Below are 20,220 nucleotides of genomic sequence, written 5' to 3' on the forward strand. Positions count from 1 at the left end.
AAAGTCAAACATGACATAGCCACACTTTCCTAGGTCATTTACAAGCAAGGGCAAATCACTGTTGCCCTGTTGGGTTTGTCCCAAATTAGACCTCTCCTGTTCACCCTACTAACTCATCATTTGCTACAAAAGTCCTTGCCACCTCCCCAAATTCAACTCCCTTGTTCACTCTATCATTCCATCCCTGTTGACCCACCACCTGCAATCTTGAATCACTCCCCTGTGTGCTTCCTCTTTCCCACTGGAGGAAATCCAGGCCAGGCTGACTTTAGCCATCTCTGCTACACTGTAATCCAGTGCAATTCAGCTTTAGCAAATTTCTATTCCTGCCTCATCGACTCCTACACCCACAGCCACCACCAACTATCCCAAACTTTAATTCCCTTCTAAACCCCGATAGAAATCCCACCACCTCCTGCCCTAACCCCTGATGACCTCACCAACTATTTGAGAAGCTGGGAAACAGTGTGGTCTGGTGGGAAGAACATGGACCTAGGTTCTAATCCCAGCTCTGCCACTTTCGTGCCATATGACCCAAGGCAAGTGACCCACAGGCTTGGGAATTAGAAGCCGTGGGTTCTAATCCTGGCCCCTCCACTTATCAGCTGTGTGACTTTGGGCAAGTCACTTAACTTCTGAGTGCCTCAGTTATCTCTTCTGTAAAATGGGGATTAAGACTGTGAGCCTCATTTGGTACAACTTGATTACCTTGTATCTACCCCAGCACTTAGAACAGTGCTTGGCACATAGTAAGCACATAAATACCATCATTAATACTATCATCTCCACTGAGCTGCAATTTGGTTTGAAGTCACATCAAGGATTCAGGCAGCATACAGAAGGCACACAGTTGACTGTGCCCTTCAATGGCCTGTTCAGAAGGATTCTGGCCAAAAATCTTGTCTGCGATGGAAAGCAGGGAGAGTTCCCTGGAGTTTCCACAGTCAGCATTCTCACCTTTCCTCATGAAGATGGTGATTATCATAGCAACTTTGAAGTCTTGTGATATTTCCTCAGTGACCCATATGCTGAAGAAAAGCTCATGCAGATGCCTGAAGATTAGAATCCCTCCTTGCTTGTGGATTTATGCAGAGCTGCTGTCCAATTCAGGTGATATTTCCACTTTCGATCAATTTTCTCACTTGATGGGTCTCCTACTGGATGGTGGAAGGCAGGTTCAAGAATTAATATACGTGCAGATCTCAGCCGACAATGTTTCGAGTTACGACGAATAGCACTTATGCCATTGTGGTGGTGCCATAAATGAACACCATTTCATCTGTACAACACATCAGTTTCAAATTTTATAGTAAATTATGCTCTTACTGAATGCCAAGGACTGTTCTAAGTCCTGGGGCAGATATAAATTAATCAAGTTGGACACATTTCTTCTCCCACACTGGGGCTCAAACTCTTAATCCCCATTTTACAGATCAGGTAACTGAGGCCCAGAGAAGCTAAGTGATTTGCCAAAGTCACACAGCAGATGTGTGGTGGAGTCGAGATTAGAACTTTCTGATTCCCAGGGCTGTGCTCTTTCCACTAAGCCACATTTCTTCCCCACAGTTTTACAATACAACCAATAAATAGTATTGGTAGATACGTTGGTAGGTATGTTCCCTGCTTATAACAATTTTACAGTTTAGACGGGGACCCTCCTTTATGGCAACTGTGGAGCTATAGTACTTGGTCAGAGCCATATCACCTTTGTACATATTTATTACTCTAATTATTTTACCTGTACATATTTACTATTCTATTTATTTTGTTAATGATGTGCATATCGCTATAATTCTATTTGTTCTGACGATTTTGACACCTGTATACAGATTTTGTTTTGTTGTCTGTCTCCCCCTTCAAGATTGTGAGTCCGTTGTTGGGTAGGGACCGTCTCTATATGTTGCCAACTTGTACTTCCCAAGCACTTAGTACGGTGCTCTGCACACAGTAAGCACTCAATAAATACGATTGAATGAATGAATATCATCCCTTCAGTCATCTCTAGCACTTTGGGGCATATTTACACCCTCCTTAGAATTCATGGATGTAGAGTCACTCAATGTCAAATATTTGTGTTTGTCTCCCCTATTAGAGTGTAAGTTATTTATGCATAGGGAACATGTCACTTTGCTATTCTGTCCTTCCCACACTCCTCATACTCTGTTACTTCCTCTACTAGGAATCTATTTTAATATCTGTTTTCCCTGCTATATTGTAAGTTCCTTGAAGTCAGGGATTGCCCACTTACTGTACTGTACTCTCCCAAGCACTTAGAACAGTGTTCTTCACAAAATAAGTGCTCAATAAATACAATTGTTTGATTGAATGATCACAATGTGGGCGCTCAACAAATGCTACTGCTACCACTATAATGTCACAGGCCACTAAGCACTAAAATCAATTCCTCTGAATGGGTTCTCAGTTCTGAAGTGTCAGAACTGAGGCTCACCAGTTGTTCTTAAGGGAGTCTCCAACATTATAAGCAATCAATCAATAGTATTTATTGAGCTCCTGTCAATCAATCAATGATCTGTCTTGAGCACTACTGGTTGCAGAAAGTTGTGTCGAGAACTTGGGAGTATATAGTATGTCGGGGTAACAGACAAGGGGTCTAGCAATGGTAAGGTGAGAATCCACTGTGATTCAGGGCCTATTGTTCAGATCTCTCGGGTTTTACAGTCACTCAAGGGAACTCGGACTCCACATGTAGCACACAATATCTAGAAGGGAATGCTCTCCAGGTCAGACAGCTCACAGCATTTGAACCAGATATATAAGGAGGAGATATATTAGGAGAAGCAGATATATGAGATAGTAGGAGCAGCACTGCCTAATAGCAAGAGCATGGGCTTGGGAGTCAGAGGATGTGGATTCCAATCCCGGCTCTGCCACTTGTCTGCTGCGTGACCTTGGGCAAGTCACTTAACTTCTGTGTGCCTCAGTTTCCTCATCTATAAAACGGGGATTAAGACTGCGAGCCCCACGTGGGATAACCTGATTACCTAGTATCCACCCCAGCACTTAGAACAGTGCTCAGCACATACCATAATTATTATTATTATTATTTTATATGGTTGGCTTCAGGGTTTCCTGCCTACTGGGGGGTAAAAGGCATGTCCCCTCTCCCAAATCTCTTGCAGTTTTACTGCATATGCATACTGACATGCCCTCAGGGAGTTCCACCCCACAGCATCTAGGACACTTTAAGTTGTTTAAGGTTTCCTGCCTCTGGGTATTGCTCATCAGTATATCCCTGATGAGGTGGGTTTAAGGGGAAATGCAACCTACAGACTGAGCAGTCCTGATTAACAGGATCCCAAAGGTAGACTAAAGAGAGGAATCTTCAAAACTAAGTAAAAGAAAACTTCCACAGCTTCTCCCAATTTCTTTCCAGCTTTGGCATCCCACCACTGGTCAAACATGTTTCTTACCTTGATCTGTATATATCCCTGAGCAGGTTTTTTCTCGGTCTGTTTTATTATGATCATGAGTGCCAGAGGATGCTGTTGATGGTTTTTCTGTTTTGCTTCAAAACGTGTTTTAATCTCTGCAGTTTTCATCCAAACAGTTTTGATGTTGATATCAGTGGTCATCATAGACACAGCATGGGACATCTGTCATGATTTTACCAGCAGATAAATTAGGATACACGGATCATCTAAACAAGATGCTAGCTGATACAATGTGGTAATCCAATGGCATTGTGAACAAGAATTAGCCTCCTCTCTCCTCCCACCCTCCCTATCTCTCTTCCGTTCACTAGACAGTGCTTGCTGGCAGATGTAAAAGAGGTTTTGGCTGAAGCTTACTGAGAAAAGGGACTTAAATTGTTAGTATTTATTGGGTAATATGTAGCTCTCTTCAAAATGTTCAGGAAAAAAAGAGCATTCGAGATAGGTTAGAGTTGGTGATGACAACGTCCCCAAAGCACCTGAAAAGGAATTTTAAGTCATAATAAAATGTAATTGGGGTGTTATGAGGTTAAAGATATTTCATCACCAGAAGAAGGAACTATTGCTGCTAATCCACGGGCAGAATACGTACCAAGTTTCAATTTGATTAGGGTTTTGGATTAGGGCCTGAAGAATCTGCTTACCCTGAATATAAATGCTCAAAATGCCACATGGATTCTTCCTTCAGAAAGCATTACAAGGAGCAGTGATGGAGGGGCTAGCCTTACCCTCCCAGTAAAAGAGAGACATCAATTACAAAAGTCTAGTGAAGTCAGCGGAGAATACCCTGTAATTATTTTCCACCAGTTGTTAATGTCATTAACTGGTAACATTTAAATCAGGCAGCCACCAAAGAAATTACATCGGAGAGATTTTGTCTTGTTGAATTATGCAGTGTAGTGGGTTTCTGCAACTCTCAGAAAGAAAACAAACACAATTAGAGTGTCCGGGTTCACAGTTCCACTTTCTTTTGCTTGGACAAAATTGATCATCCACTTAAACTCTAAGTTACCCTCTGGGTCATGACTTTCCTGGTTCTCTCCCAGCCTCTTAAAAGATGTATTTTAAAGAGCAGATGGTATCAGGGACAACTACTGCACTTCTTCCATCATTTAAAATAATTCTCAACATCACTGTATGGGGAGCTACACCATTACCAACCAGACAGTTTTGACTTACAATTCAGGTTTATAGTAGCTACCTTAACTGTAGGTTGCCAGTGAGCGGCAGCTTTTCAGCCTCAGTTCCCTCTTTTGTAAAAAAATAAGGGTTGTGACTGTGATCCCCATGTGGGACAGGGATCGTGTCCAACCTGATTACCTTGTATCCACTCCAGCGTTTAGTACAGTGCCTGGCACACAGTAAGCACTTAACAAATGTCACACAAAAATGACACGTACAGGAAGACAGTCCGGATCTTTGATCATAATGGTTCTCTGATGTAACATGTAAAATGTAGCATCTAAGGGAGAGTTTCATTTATGGAAAAAACATTCTCAGTTCCCTAGTGGCTCTCAATACCTATTTGCTGGTTAACTGACCACTACCACTTTAGTACAATCAATCATCCTATCCTGTCTAGATTACTGTATCAGCTTCCTTGCTGACCTCCCAGCCTCCTGTCTCTCCATACTTCACTCCACTGTCCAGATTATCTTTCTACAGAAACGTTAAGGGCACATCACGCCCCTCTTCCAAAATCTCCAATGGTTGCCTATCTACCTCTGAATCAAAAAAAAAAAGCCCTCCTCGTTATTGGCTTCAAAGCTCTCCATCACCTTGCCCCCTCCTACCTCACCTCCCTTCTCTCCTTCTATATTCCAGCCCACACACTCCATTCCACTCTTCTGGTGCTAACCTTCTCATTGTGCCTCAATCTTGCTGGTCTTACTGCAAACCCCTGGCCCACGTCCTACCTCTGGCCTGAAACACCCTCCCTCCTCAAATCCACCAGACAATCACTCTTCTCCACTTCAAAGCCCTACTGAAGGCACACCTCCACCAAAAGGCCTTCCCAGACTATGTCCTACTATTTCTCATCTCCCACTCCTTTCCCCATCAACCTGTCTCTCTCCCTTTGCTCTTCCCCCGTCCCAGCCCCACAACACTTATGTATATATCTATAATTTAGTTTATTTATATTGATGCCAGTTTATTTGTATTGATGTCATTCTCTCTCCCTCTACACTGTGAGTTTGTTGTGGGCAGGGATTGTCTCTCTTTATTGCTGTATTGTACTTCCCTAAGCACTTAGTACAGGCTCTGCACACAGTAAGTGCTCAATAAATACAATTGAATGAATGAATGAATAATTAACTATCCTCCAAGGTAACACTCCTTGGGTCAACAAATTCTTCAGTCCTCTGGCTGAAGAAGTATTTCCTCCTTTTGGTTCTGAATTTGCCACCTTCAAACTTCAGGTGGTGCCCCACGATGAGTTTTGGAAAATAACCATTGCATAATCACCCTTCCCATACCCTTCATAATTTGAATTAGCATGGCCTAGTGGGAAGAGCACGGGCCTGGAAGTAAGAAGACCTGGGTTCTAATTCCAGCTCTGCCATTTTTTTGCTGATGACTTTAGAGAAGTCACAACTTTTCTATAACTCAGTTTCCTCATCTGTAAAATGGGAATTCAATCCCTGGTCTTCCACCTACTTAGAGTCTGAGACCTATGTGATTAACTCTTATCTACCCCATCACTAAGAACAGTGTTTGAGACATTCAACTTCAATTAGGTTCCCTTTCAGCCTTCTCCTTTCCTGAAATATTAATCCAAACATAGCCCACCAATCCCCCTATGGAAGTTGCTCCATCATGTGCTTATTTTGACGACCCCTCCTTGTTTCTTGTCCAGCTGTGATGTCCTCAATCAGTCAATCAGTGGTATTTATTGAGTGTCAACTGTGTACAGAGCACCATACTTAGCATTTGGGAGAGTACAATACAACCAAGTTGGTAGAAATGTACTCTGCCCACAGGCATCTTATGGAAGCAATGATGACTGCATATGATCCATAGAGAAGAAAAGAGAGAGAGAGGAAGAGTGAGAGAAAGGAATAGTGATAGAGAATTGCCCTTTTTATTTAAAGATGGCTACATCACCTTTCCCGAGTCACACCTGGATAGTTTCCAGTACTCTACCAATCTCGGCTCTCGGAGGGAGAGTCAAGCAGAAGCCTACCCATTCCATTCCTAGCTTACACAGTCACTAGCGAGTGGAAGGCAATCTGCTACAAGTCAAAACTCACCTGTACTGGGCAGCAGCAGCTTGGGAGAGAATCAAGGGTGGATACTCAAGTTTACTGCAAAGAAGGAGGCACTGGTAAACCATTTCCATATTTTTACTAAGAAAACTCTATGGATACGCTACCAGAATGATTGCAGATGGAGTTGGGGCATTTTGGGAGAGATGTATCCATGGTGTCGCTATAGGTTGGAGACAACTTGACTGCATAAGACAAACCATGTTGGTCGAGACTGTGCTTCATTATGGCTTTAAATGGTTCATTCCAAGCTCTTATTTGCATTTGTTCCCTTTCATTTCACCATAAGTAACTGTTTAGGAATCCTCCTGCTATCCATTCTCGTCCCTTGAACTTTGGTTGACAAGATCCCCAACCACAGGGTTCAGGAGAGCAGTCAGCTCTTCAGCATGTGAGACAAAGCTAATAAGGTTCTTATGTTTATATCACAAATTCTTTATGGATTATTAACCGGATACATTTTTTCGGTATTCCATTTCATATTAAGGGGGAAAATGTACACTACCAAGGCAAATGTGTCCTCTTTTCGCTTTGATGTTAGATGTCATTGAAGGTTTTATTTCTCCCTTGGGTTCATATCGTATGCCAGCCCATTCCTGGTCTATTCAGGAAGTTATTTTCTGTGCAGATTGTAACAGGGCAATTTTCCTTTTGTTTGACTGTGCCTTGAATGTGTTTAAGAGGCCAGGCAACACTCCTTCATTCAATCAAAAAATCATTTTGTAACCTTAGGAAGAAGGCTTTTGTTAAGACATGGACATTAAGTTTTCCAGGTTCATTAGCCAGTCTGCACGGTTTGGGTTAATGTTCCATGCTACAGTGATTCAGACTGTTGGGGCATTCCATCTTCTATCTCAAAGAAAACATTTCAGTCAAGGCCAAAGAGTAGACAGAGAGAACTATGGATTTAGAGTTATAGTGATTGATAGTTCCTTCAGTAGGTTATGGCACAGGGCTGTCCAACAGCCTTCTGGTGTTCATTCGATTGTATTTATTGAGCACTTACTGTGTGCAGCGCACTGTACTAAGCACTTGGGAGAGTACAACAATATTCCTCAAGACACCGACCACGTGGGATGAGAAAGGATGGAGATGGGTTTTCCTCTTAAGACTTTCTTCTAGAATACCTTTACTCACCTAATTCTGCTTAACAAGAGAGTTTGAATTTTTTAAAGGAAATTTTCCCATTTCAAAAAGACTTCAAGGGGTTACTGTATGAATGAATGGAAAAGCACTGCAGAAAACTTAAAAAATACAAAATGTTCTTACCTGAAAGCTAAATACACATTATTTTCATTTTCCATTCTAAGGAGGCTGCCTAACTAGATTAGCCAAAACCTCCCTTTGGAGCTGGAACAATTTTAGATGGACAATTTTATAAAAATATATAGATACTTACCTCTGGGGTCCAAGAGCACCTAGAACAATTCAGACTGATAATTTCCCTCTGTGTTTCAGGCTTGTGAGAGACTACGTGTTTTCCTGAGGTAACTGCATAGAGAAACATGGAGTTTGTTTCCAGCCAGAAAGTTTTATGGGAAAATTGTCAGTAAATTTGTTTTTTGTTTTCTTTTGTTTTTAATGGCATTTGTTAAGTGCTTACTATGCGTTAAGCACCTTTCTAAGTGCTGGGATACATACGAATTACTCAGGCCAGAAACAGCCCCTGTTCCACATGGGGCTTACAGTCAAAAGGGAGGGAGAACAGGTATTGAACCCCATTTTGCACATGTGGAAACTGAGGCACAGAGAATTTAACAAACTTGCCCAAGATAACACAGCAGGCAAGTGATGGAGCAGAGATTAGAACCCAGTTCCTCTGGCTCCCAGGGCCATTATTTATCCACTGGCCTCCTCGCATGTTCATATCTTATTTATCCTGTTACCTAAAAACTAACTCATATTCATATCCCCTTTACTTTCTCTCACCTATTTGTAAATTAGTTTAGTGTCTGTCTCCCTGCACTAGATTTTAAGCTTCTTGTGGGTAGGGATCATTCTACTGTACTCTCACAAGTGCTCAGTATAGTTCTCTGCATGGACTTGGTGCTCAGTACATCATCATCAATCGTATTTATTGAGCACTTACTATGTGCAGAGCACTGTACTAAGCGCTTGGTAAGTACAAATTGGCAACACATAGAGACAGTCCCTACCCAACAGTGGGCTCACAGTACATACTTTTGATTGACTGATTGACTGATGACTTCTGGAAAAGAAACACTGACATTCAGTTCCCAAGCAGCCCAGGAGGGAGATGAGTAATGAATGGGGAAAATTGTTGATAGTAATGCTAGTAATAATAGAAAAAGAAGCGTAGTGAAAGAAGGTGATTCTTGATCCTGAGTGAGTAACCAAATGGGGATTGTTAAAGATAAGTGAAAAATGTCTCATCTCTTTCTGGGAAGGAAAACGGTAAACTGCTTTCCTCTTCCTTCTTTGCCCTGATTTGGGACTCAGTGATGCATTCCCCTCTCTTCAAACCTTTGCTTTCAATCTGTTCATCTCAAGCTTCCTCTAAACTCCTCATTTTGGGCATAATTTAGGATCCTGGTAGCCCCTTTTATTGGCAAAGCATTTTGAAATAATTTATGGCCAGTTTTATCGCTTCTAAGTCCCTGCTCAGAGAATAGAACACGTGATTGCCCTTCTCATTGTAAAACTGCTCTTATGGGTAATACTGGTTCCAATTGGACTAGTCTAAACATGTTTCCCAGGGAAGCCTGGTTAAAAAAGGAACAGTATCACAGTTCACATCATCATCATCATCATCATCGCTATCGCCATTGTCCTTTTCATTAAATTGATTACATTGTCCTCTTCATGTTCTTTGCTTGCCCACCACTTAACTGAAAGCGGAAGAGTGCCTCTACTATTTAACAAGAAGCACCTACCTTTTCCCCATTTTTCCTGCTTTATTAGGTGATTGTGTTCTTTAGGAGGGAAATGAGATGATCTCCATGTGGCATTCCTTGATTCCACCTTTCCTAAGTATGCTTTCACTTCAGTTACCTCAGCATTCCTATGCTTTTGTCCATTTATTTTCTATTTGTGATTTTTTGCTCATTTGTTAATGGTTTATTTATCTGCTTTTATATATCAATCAATCAATCTCACCGCCTTCAAAGCCTTATTGAAGGCACAACTCTTCCAAGAAGCCTTTCCAAATAAGCCTTTCTTTCCTCATCTCCCACTACTTTCTGTATCACCCTGACTTGCTCCCATTATTTAGTCTCCCATCCCAGCTCCACAGTTCTTATGTACATCTCCATAATTTATTTATTTATATTAATGTCTGACACCCCCCCCCCCCCGCAAGACTATAAGCTCATTGTGGGCAGGGAATGTGTCTGTTTATTGTTTATGTGTGTTATTATTTATTGGGTAACATGCACTTAAATCTGTACCCTTTATGCACTTGATATTTATCCCACCCTCAGCTCTACAGTGCTTAAGTACGTATCCTAGTACCCCACCATTTCCCCTATCTGTAATTTATTTCAGTGTCTATCGCCTCTTCTAGACTGTATGCTTCCCAGCTGGCCAGGCCAAGCCAAATGAAGTAAGGAAATTGCCCATTTTCTAAGTGGGGCAAGACTGATGTTTCTTTTCCAGAAAAAAAGATAGATCAGTAGACATAATAATAGTAGTAGTAGTAGTAATAGCGGTTATATTACAGGGAAGCAGTGTGGTATAGTGGATAGAGTAAAGGCCTGGAAATCAGAAGAGCTCTGTAATTTATTTAATGTCTGCCTCTCCCTCTAGACTGTAAACTCATTGTGGGCAGGGAATGTGTCCTGTTTATTGGTGTATCATACTCACTCAAGTGCACAGTACAGTGCTCGGTGTACAGTAAGTGCTCAATAAATATTACTGAATGACTAAATGAATAATCCCAGCTCTGCCACTTGTCTGCTGTGTGACCTTTGGTCAATCATTTAACTTCTTTGTGCCTTAGTTACCCCATCTGTAAAATGGGGATTGAGACTGTAAGCCCCATGTGGGACAGGGACTGTGTCTTGAAAAGATGTTCCTGTGAAGCAGAGATATAGCTGGGTTTGTTATTTACTGTATAGGGCAAGCAGGAAAACTAACTGTGGTCAGGGAACGTGTCTACCAACTCTGCTATATTGTACTCTTGCAAGTTGCCTACTAAGTGCTTAACAAATACCACAATTATTATTATTATTATTATTTGTGCTTACTGAGTGCTGAGCACTGTACTAAAGCTAAAGTACATAGCAAAGAGGTAGACATGTACTTGATGCTCCAAGTGCTCACAGCTGAGAAGGATTTGGGAAATAATAAACATGCAAAGCAACAGAAGATGGCATAATATAAGGGACTGACTTTAGTCTTACTACTACTAATAATAATTATCATATTTGTTTAAGTGCTTACTACTTCTCACTCCCAGGCCCATGTTCTATCTACTTCGCCACACTACTTCTCTAATCCTACTCTGATTAGTATTATAGCAATTTATTGAGACTATGAAAAGGAACATACATATGCCCCAAGTCACGTGTCTTGAAAATGCAGACAATAACTATATACCTGGAATTTCAGAGCTGAAAAGGATCTGTCAATCAATGATATTTATTGATCAGTTACACTGGGAAAGCATGGTACTGATTGGGAGAGTATAATGCAATAGAGTTGGTAGACATGTTCACTGAATTTGCAAGAGATAATACAGTCCATTCCCTTGTTGCCAGTAAACCCAAACCTGAACCACTGATTCACTCCTTAAAATGTTCACAATCAGAAAGTTCCCATGTCCTTGGATGATTACCAACTTCCATGATAGCAAACCCTCAAGGTGAGGCTGAAACTCTGTTTATCCCTGATCTCTCCTTGGCCATCACTCTTCATCTACTTCAAAGCCTCCCCCATTTGTGAGTCCAGGTGATTCCCTGCTCCAGGGGATTTGAGCTGAAAAATTTCTCCTCCCCAGGGATCATCAGAAAGTGTTTCTCTTTACTGCTAGCTTGTTCTAATGAACTTTCAGTGAATCAGCTCTACCTAAAGAGGATTTCGGTACTGTTTAGTTGTCTCTATCAATATTTGACCAACATAATTTCAAGACATAAATTTCTCCTCTCTCTTGGAGTGATAGTCTTCTGAGAAGAATTGTTTCTTACATTAATTAACCAATCAATCAATTGTATTTAATGAGCATTTACTGTGCACAGAGCATTATACTTTTGGGAGAATATGATGCAGCAGGGCCTAGTGGCGAGAACACGGGCTTGGGAGTCAGAGGTCTTTCATTCATTCAATCATATTTATTGAGCGCTTACTATATGCAGAGCACTGTACTAAGCGCTTGGGAAGTACAAGTCGGCAACATGTAGAGACGGTCCCTACCCAGCAACGGGCTTACAGTCTAGTCACAGTCTAGGTCATGTTTTCTAATCCCGGCTCTGCCACTTGTCTGCTGTGTGACTTTGGGTGAGTCACTTCACTTCTCTGAGTCTCAGTTCCCTCATCTGGAAAATGGGGATTAAGACTATGAGCCCCATGTGGGACAACCAGATTAGTTTGTATCTACCCCAGAGTTTAGAACAGTGCTTGGCACATTGAAAGCACTTAACAAATACCATCATTTTTATAACAATATAACAGGGTTGATAGACACCTTCCCTGTCCACAAACCTTTCCTGCTTGCCATAAACAGGAAACAACTAGCCCAGCAGTATATCTGCTTTATTCTCACAGAAAGAGCCTGAGGCCAGCATCTAGAGGCCAGGTTTCTAGTTCCTGGTCTGACACTGGCCTGCTGTGTGACCTCAGACAAGTCACTTAACCCTCTGGGCTTCAGTTTCCTCATCAGTGAAGTGGAGTTAGTAATATTTTCTCTCCTTGCCTGTGGTGTTTTTTGTGAAAACTCCCTGGGAAAAAATGAAAGTTATAAAATTTCAACAGATTATTATTATCTGGACCCATAGATAAACTCCACCATGTGGAGTCAGGGCTGTGACAGACTGGAATATTTACAATTTTATTTGTGCCATGGGTAGATTGCTTCATGTGGTTGGGACCGAAATATGTTCCAAGGTTACTGAAAATTATAATAATAATAATGATAATTGTGGAATACGTTAAGCACTTACTATGTGCCAGGCACTGTACTAAGCTCTTGGGTGGATACAAGCAAATTGTGTTGCACACAGTCCCTGTCGCACATGTGGCTCAGGTCTCACTCCCCGTCTTACATATGAGGTAACTGAGGCCCAGAGAAGTTAAGTGACTTACCCAAGGTCATACAGCAGACACGTGGCAGAGCTGAGTTTAGAGCCCATGACCTCCCGACTTGCAGGCCCTTGCTCTACTTAGTACACCATGCTGCAGACCATAACCAGTCATTACCCTGAACTGCACTGTTAAGGAAATCATCTCCCTGAATTTAAACTCTTTAAATGTATCTCAGCCATCTGGAACTGTTGAGTATGTGGAGCCTATCTCTCATTAATCTGGAATATGTGAAGCTATTTCATGTGTGCGTGCATGAGAGAGAGAGAGAAAAGAAAGAGAGGAGAGTGTATTTTTGCATATGTGTATGTGTGGGGTTTGTTCTTCAGGTTGATGATGATGATGTTAGAGGCCTTCCCAGACTAAGCCCCACTTTTCCTCATCTCCCACTCCCTTCTGCGTCGCCCTGACTTGCTCCATTTGCTCTTCCCAGCCCTGCAGCACTTATGTACATATCTGTAATTTCATTTTTTTGTATTGATGTCTGTCTCCCCCTCCTCTAGACTAAGAGCTCATTACGGGCAGGGATTGTCACACTTTATTGTTGCATTGCACTTTTCCAAGTACTTAGTAGAGTGCTCTGCACACCCTAAGCACTTGATAAATATGATTGAATAATAATAATAATAATGGCTGCATTTGTTAAGCACTTACTATGCGCAAAGTACTGTTCTAAGTGCTGGGGGGTACAAGATGATCAGGTTGTCCCACGTGGGGCTCACAGTCTTCATCCCCATTTTACAGATGAGGTAACTGAGGCCCAGAGAAGTTAAGTAACTGGCACAAAGTCACACAGCTGGCAAGTGGCAGAGTCAGGATTAGAACCCATGACCTCTGACTCCCAAGCCCGTGCTCTTCTCACTGAGCCATGTTGCTTGGAAGAATGAATGAGTGACTGTTATTGAGAGTTAGTTTTTTTTATCAGAATGTATGGCTGTCACTAATTGGACCAATGCATAATCGACCATCCCATCCAGAACACACAGCATGCCTGAAAAATCTGGCCCATGTAGCACGGTTGCATTTGTTGCCCTCAGTGCCTGGTGCTCTTTTCTTTTCTCCCTCTTGGTGTCACAATCCTCTTGAAGCCTCTGTTCCCAGACAGTCACCCCCTATCTGATTCCAGCACAGCAGGCAGAGCTGTCTCACAAACACCACCCCCAACACGCATACGACTATTGGCATTTTTCGGTAATAGATTGTGCTCCTGAGATCAGAGCTGTGTAATTCAGAACTTGGGTCTTCATTTATCAGACCAGAAGCTATTGAAATGGAAAGGAGCTATGCAATTACTCCAGCAGCTCATCTGTCAAAGTTTCCATGATTCCTCAAGTCGTGTTTAGTGATGGGCCCTTCTTCGGTCTCAGCCAGGAATGCGTCTTGGGAGAGGAACCGTCTACGGTTAACTTACATCTGACAGGGCTACATTTTTGAGGTTGTCACTATAAATTTACTTTTCTTCTTGTTCTGCGTCTTTGGGAAGTGGAAAGTGACTAATCAAAGACTCAAGTATTGAATTAATAAGAAGACACCAGCCGGATTTTCATCTGTAATCAATGTTGTGATGGCACAGGCCAATTGCATTTTGAACTGTGATGGTTTCATAAGAGTGAGAGAATTTCTGGGACAAAAACATCAAGCATAAGCAGCCTGGCAGCACAGCTGGCCCTTTTCCCACACCCTTCTCCACATGCAACACATGGTGAGAATGCACTGACTTGCCCAGTCAGTTAAGACAATGGCTCTTTATATTTTAAAATATAGTCTATATGTCCGTCTCTCCCCTTAGATCATTAGACCATTTCCCTCTGACTTAGACTGTGAGCTTTATGTGGGATAGGGACTGTGTCCAACCTGATTACCTTGTAACTACCCCAGCACTTTTTTTAAATTGTATTTGTTAAGCGCTTACTATGTGCCAAAAACTGTACTAAGCACGAGTAGATACAAGATAATCAGGTTAGACACAGTTCCTGCCCCATAAGGGTTTCACAGTTTTAATCCCCATTTTACAGATGAGGTTAAATGAGGCAGTGAGAAGTGAAGTGACTTGCCCAAGGTCAGTCCTGACTCCCAGGCATGTGCTCTTTTTACTAGTCACATTGCTTCTCTTTTTAATGGCATTTGGTAAACACGTACTATGTGCCAGGCACTGTACTAAGCACTGGGGTAGACTGCACACAAGAGCACTCAAAAAATACGACAGAATGAATACAAAATAATCAGGTTGGACACAGTCCCTGTCCTTCATGGAGATAACAGTTTAAATCCCCATTTTACAGATGAGGTAACTGAGACACAGAGAAATTAAGTAACTTGCACACACCAGACAAGTGGCCTTGGGCAAATCACTTAATTTCTCTGGGCCTCACTTATCTGTAAAATGGGGATTAAGATTACGAGCACTTAATACTTGACATAAACACAATGAATACCATAAAAAAAATTAGAATGCAAGTTTCTGGTCAATAGTAAATACATCTCTTGCATCTGTTTTATTTTGCTCAGTGCATAGGAGTGGGTTGTACTCAGTTGGCACTCAATAAATGCCTTTATTACTACTATTTCAACTACTACAAATGCAACTACTATTCCTTATTATTACTCAAATCATCCCCTTTTCTCTACCTGGTGAGAACACACTGACAAGTATAGAAGAAATACAAAATCAACTGCACATTCTACTCACGGGGTTAAGAAAAACTCACTTGCCAAAAGGCTGCTCCACTAATGTATCAGCCTCCTCTCTGACCCTGGCTTCCAGTCTCTTCCTTCGTTGGTCCATATTCAACTCAGCATTCCCAAATCGTTCTTCCAAAGCATGATACTGCGCATATGCTTCCCATGCCTCAAAAACCTCCAATGATAGCCAACCTTCTCCAAAATAAACAGAAACTGTTGAGCATCCGGTTTTAAGACCTCAATCAGCTCTCCCCCTTCTATTTATCCATGCACTTCTTCCACAATGATCCTGCTCACATTATTCCTTTCTCTTTGGCTCCTCATCCTCTTTCCCACCACTGACCTCTCATTCATACCTTCTCCACTGTCTGACTCTCTCTCTCTCACTTTATAATCTGGCAGACATGCGCTCTCTCCCCCTTCAAACCCCTTCTGAGTTCACATTTCCTCCAGGAGTCCTTCCCCAATAATATCATCTTCCCTCATTATATTCCTACTCATTTCCAGCTCCACCACCACCTAAGAACTTAATTTACCCCACTTCTTGTAGCTCTTATGTACAATCCTTATATACCCTATTACCCTCCCTGGCTGTAATTTGTTTAAGTGTCTGTCCCCCCTGCTAAACTGGTAGCTCTTTAAGATCAGGAGTCATTTCTCAGAGCTGATTACTTTGTACCTACCCCAGCACTTAGAACAGGTGCTTGGCACACAATAAGGGCTTAACAAATACCATTAAAAGAAAAAAAAAACTCTATTTAAGTCTCCCAAGAGATAGGTACAGTGCTCAGCACATAGTAAGCCCTCGGTAAATGCTCTTAATAGTGATGACTTACAGAGGCAAATGCCTTATTTACTTTGTTTTGGAGAGGTCTTTCTTCATTGGAGGCGTGGCTGAAAGGGAGTGATTACACAGACAGCTGCTGGAAAAAGTTCTACTCACCCTTTAGAGCTGCTCAGAGGTTACTACTATTTAGTGATTTCACATGACCCCCTGAAACAACCTCTATTAGCCACATAAGCCCTAGTTATCTGAAGGATCACCATACACACCCTGTTGCTTTTCTTTTACCTTGTTTTGCTTTTTTTTTTTTTTTGCTTTTCACTTGGTTTTCACAAGAAAGTGGGAAGGACTGCGCGAACTTCACCAAGATCATAATGACAATAATAATAGCTGTTGTATTTGTTAAGTACTTACTTCGTGCCAAGTGCTGTACTAAATTCTGGGGTAGATGCAAGGTAATCGGGTCCCACACGGGACTCACAGTCTAAGAAGGAGAGGGAACAGGCATTAAATCCCCATTTTGCAGAGGAGGGAACTGGGGCACAGAGAAGTTAAGTGATTCGCCAAGGTCACACAGCAGGTATGTGACAGGGCCTCTGACTCCCAGAGCTTTTCTCTAGGTCCCGCTGCTTATTAATAATAATAATGATGATAATAATAATTGTGATATTTGTTAAGCTCTTACTATGTGCCAAGCACTGTACTAAACGTTGGGATAGTTAAGAGCAAAATGAGTTGGATACCATTCCTGTCCCACGTGGGGCTCACAGTCACAATCCCCATTTTGCAGATCAGGTAATGGAGGCCCAGAGACGTGAAGTGATTTACCCAAGCTCGCACAGCAGACAAGTGCAGAAGCCTGAATTAGAACCCACCTTCTGATTCCCAGACCTTTGCTCTATCCATAAGGCCATGTTTTGCTTCTCTCTTGATTTGAAAGCGTTTCCCAGAACAGAATTATGATCTGTGCCAGTTTCCAGGTTAGGTGGAGCCTTTAGCTTGAATTATGATCTGTGCCAGTTTCCAGGTTAGGTGGAGCCTTTAGCTTGGCTGCTTAATCAATCAATAAATTGCATTTACTGAACATTTACCATGTTCAAAGCACTGTACTAAGTACTTGGGAGAACACAATATTAAAGATTTGATAGACATTTTCCCTTCCCACGAGGAGCTTACAGTCCAAGAGGGTAGACTAAATCAAACAGGATTCCTGCTGGTATTTGCCCTGCCCCTTCTGTTGCTGATTGGGAAGGGGCCTATCAGGGCCCTTTCAAATTTCCCTCATCAGGGAGTCGTTTTAGGATCTGGAGAAACTTTTCAGGAAAGTCAAACCTTTTCAGTAGTCACTCAAGACCAATTCTAGCAATGATGTCAACAGTTTCTTTGATGTTGGTGAACACAGTTCAGAAATCTTGATGTCATTCCCCGCATTTCCCCTGTATCTGAAATGAAGCAAAAATTACATCTGCCACCCCCTGCATTACCAATCTGGAAATAACAGTAATGGTAGTGGTACCTTGGCAAGTCAGGGCCTGTGTAACCATTGCTGTGGGCTCTGAATCACAAAGAGAAAGTCTGCTCCTCTAACCCCAGCTCCTGACTGACATTTGGTCCTTTTTTGTATTCTATATATTTGTCCTCATCCTTTAAACCATTTCAGAGTTTAATTGCTCATTATGTGTCTGTCTCCAGTCCTCCCTCAATTTCTACACTCATAGATTGTGAGCCCCCCCAGGGACATCGACCCAGACTGAGCCCCTTCCCTCCTCTCCCCCTCGTCCCCCTCTCCATCCCCCCCATCTTACCTCCTTCCCTTCCCCACAGCACCTGTATATATGTATATATGTTGTTTGTACATATTTATTACTCTATTTATTTATTTATTTATTTTACTTGTACATATCTATTCTATTTATTTTATTTTGTTAGTATGTTTGGTTTTGTTCTCTGTCTCCCCCTTTTAGACTGTGAGCCCACTGTTGGGCAGGGACTGTCTCTATATGTTGCCAATTTGTACTTCCCAAGCGCTTAGTACAGTGCTCTGCACACAGTAAGCGCTCAATAAATACGATTGATGATGATGATGATGATGATCTCTTTCCCATCTGCATACTCTTTCCCAGTGCTTAGTGCAGTACTCTGCACGAAATAATTGCTTAATACATGCTACTACTACTACCACCTGTCGATCCTCTCAGGGTCACACCTGAAGAGTTTCCAGTACTCTACCAGTCTTGACTCCCAGAGGGAGAGTCATGTAGAAGCATACCCATTCCACTCCTAGCTTGGCCATTGGCTAGCGAGTGGAAGGCAACCTGCTATAAGTCAAGACTCCCCTGTGCTGGGCAGCAGTGGCATGGGAGAGAGAGTAGAGGGCAAGGACTCAGTTTTACTGCAGGGAAGGATGAAATAATGCACCACTTCCATATTTTTACAGAGAGAACTCTATGGATACACTACCAGAACGATGGCAGATGGAGGTGGGGCATTCTAGGAGAAATGTGTCCATGGTGTTCCTAGGCATCGGAGATGACTCAACAACATAAGACAAGACTACCTGTTGAGTAGCCTCTAGGTACAAGGCAGTGTAAGTGCTTGGGAAAGTAAGACAAAAGTACGATACTTTCCATAACCACTCGAATGATGCTCTTTGGGAGTTAGTCCATGAGGACTTTGGCTAAGACCTTGCCAGCAACGCAGAACTGTAAGATCCCATTAAGGTTTCCTCAGGCAGCCTGCTCCCCTTTCTTCCCAAGATGAAGATGGTGGAGGCATTAATGAAATGCTGAACAGTTGTCAGCCAATCATATTTACTGAGTGCTTACTATGTGCAGAGCACTGTACTAAGCTCTTGGGAGAATACACCCATAAACAGACACATTCCTTGCCCACAAAGAGCTTACAGTCTAGAGTTCCTCAGTGTTATACATGTTGATAAAAATGAAAGAGGTTGCCTCCTTGCTTAGTACAGTGCTTTGCGCACAGTATGCACTCAGTAGACACCACTGATTGAAAAATACCACTGATTGATATCTTATCAGTAGTTGGAGCTTTGCCATTCTTCCTAGCTCTGCCTTTTAAGTGTTGGGGAGAGAGTCTTATCTTCAGTTGCTAACAGGCAGACTATAAGTTAGTTTTGGTATTTAGTAAATGCTTACTTTGTGCCAAGTACTGGAGAGGCTATAAGATAGTTATATCAAACACAGTCCTTGCCACTTGCTCACAATCTATGGGGCTGTGAGAGCAGATCACTTATTCCCATTAAACAGTGAGGAAATGGAGGCACAGAGAAGTTAAGTGACTTGCCCAAGGTCACACAGAAGGCCAGTGGCAAGGCCGGGATTCAAACTATTCATTCAGTCGTTCGTATTTATTGAGTGCTTACTGTGTGCAGAGCACTGTACTAAGCGCTTGGGAAGTACAAATCGGCAACAAATAAAAACGGTCCCTACACAGTCTAGGAGGAGGAGACAGACAACAAAACAAAACAAGTAGACAGGTGTCAATACCATCAGAATAAATAGAATTATAGCTATATACACATCATTAATAAAATTGAGTAATATGTACAAATAAAATAGAGTAATAAATGTGTACAAATATATACAAGTGCTGTGGGGAGGGGAAGGGGTAGGGCGGGGGGCAATGGGGAGGGGTGGAGAAAGAAGGGAGGAAAAAGAGGGCTCAGTCTGGGAAGGCCTCCTGGAGGAGGTGAGCTCTCAGTAGGGCTTTGAAGGGAAGAAGAGAGCTAGTTTGGCAAAGAAACCAGGTTTCTTGATTC

The 20,220-nt window shown here is 42.1% G+C and overlaps 1 non-coding gene across 1 annotated transcript; it reads left to right on the forward strand.

The window, feature by feature from the left end:
• The first annotated feature begins 18,627 nt into the window (after positions 1-18,627).
• On the forward strand, positions 18,628-18,765 carry LOC119933905. Its single transcript, XR_005452772.1, has one exon. It is a non-coding gene; the product is annotated as a small nucleolar RNA SNORA7 (small nucleolar RNA).
• Positions 18,766-20,220: the final 1,455 nt, after the last annotated feature.

Source organism: Tachyglossus aculeatus, chromosome 10, assembly GCF_015852505.1.
Source record: "Tachyglossus aculeatus isolate mTacAcu1 chromosome 10, mTacAcu1.pri, whole genome shotgun sequence".
In the NCBI taxonomy this organism is placed as follows: Eukaryota; Metazoa; Chordata; class Mammalia; order Monotremata; family Tachyglossidae; genus Tachyglossus; species Tachyglossus aculeatus.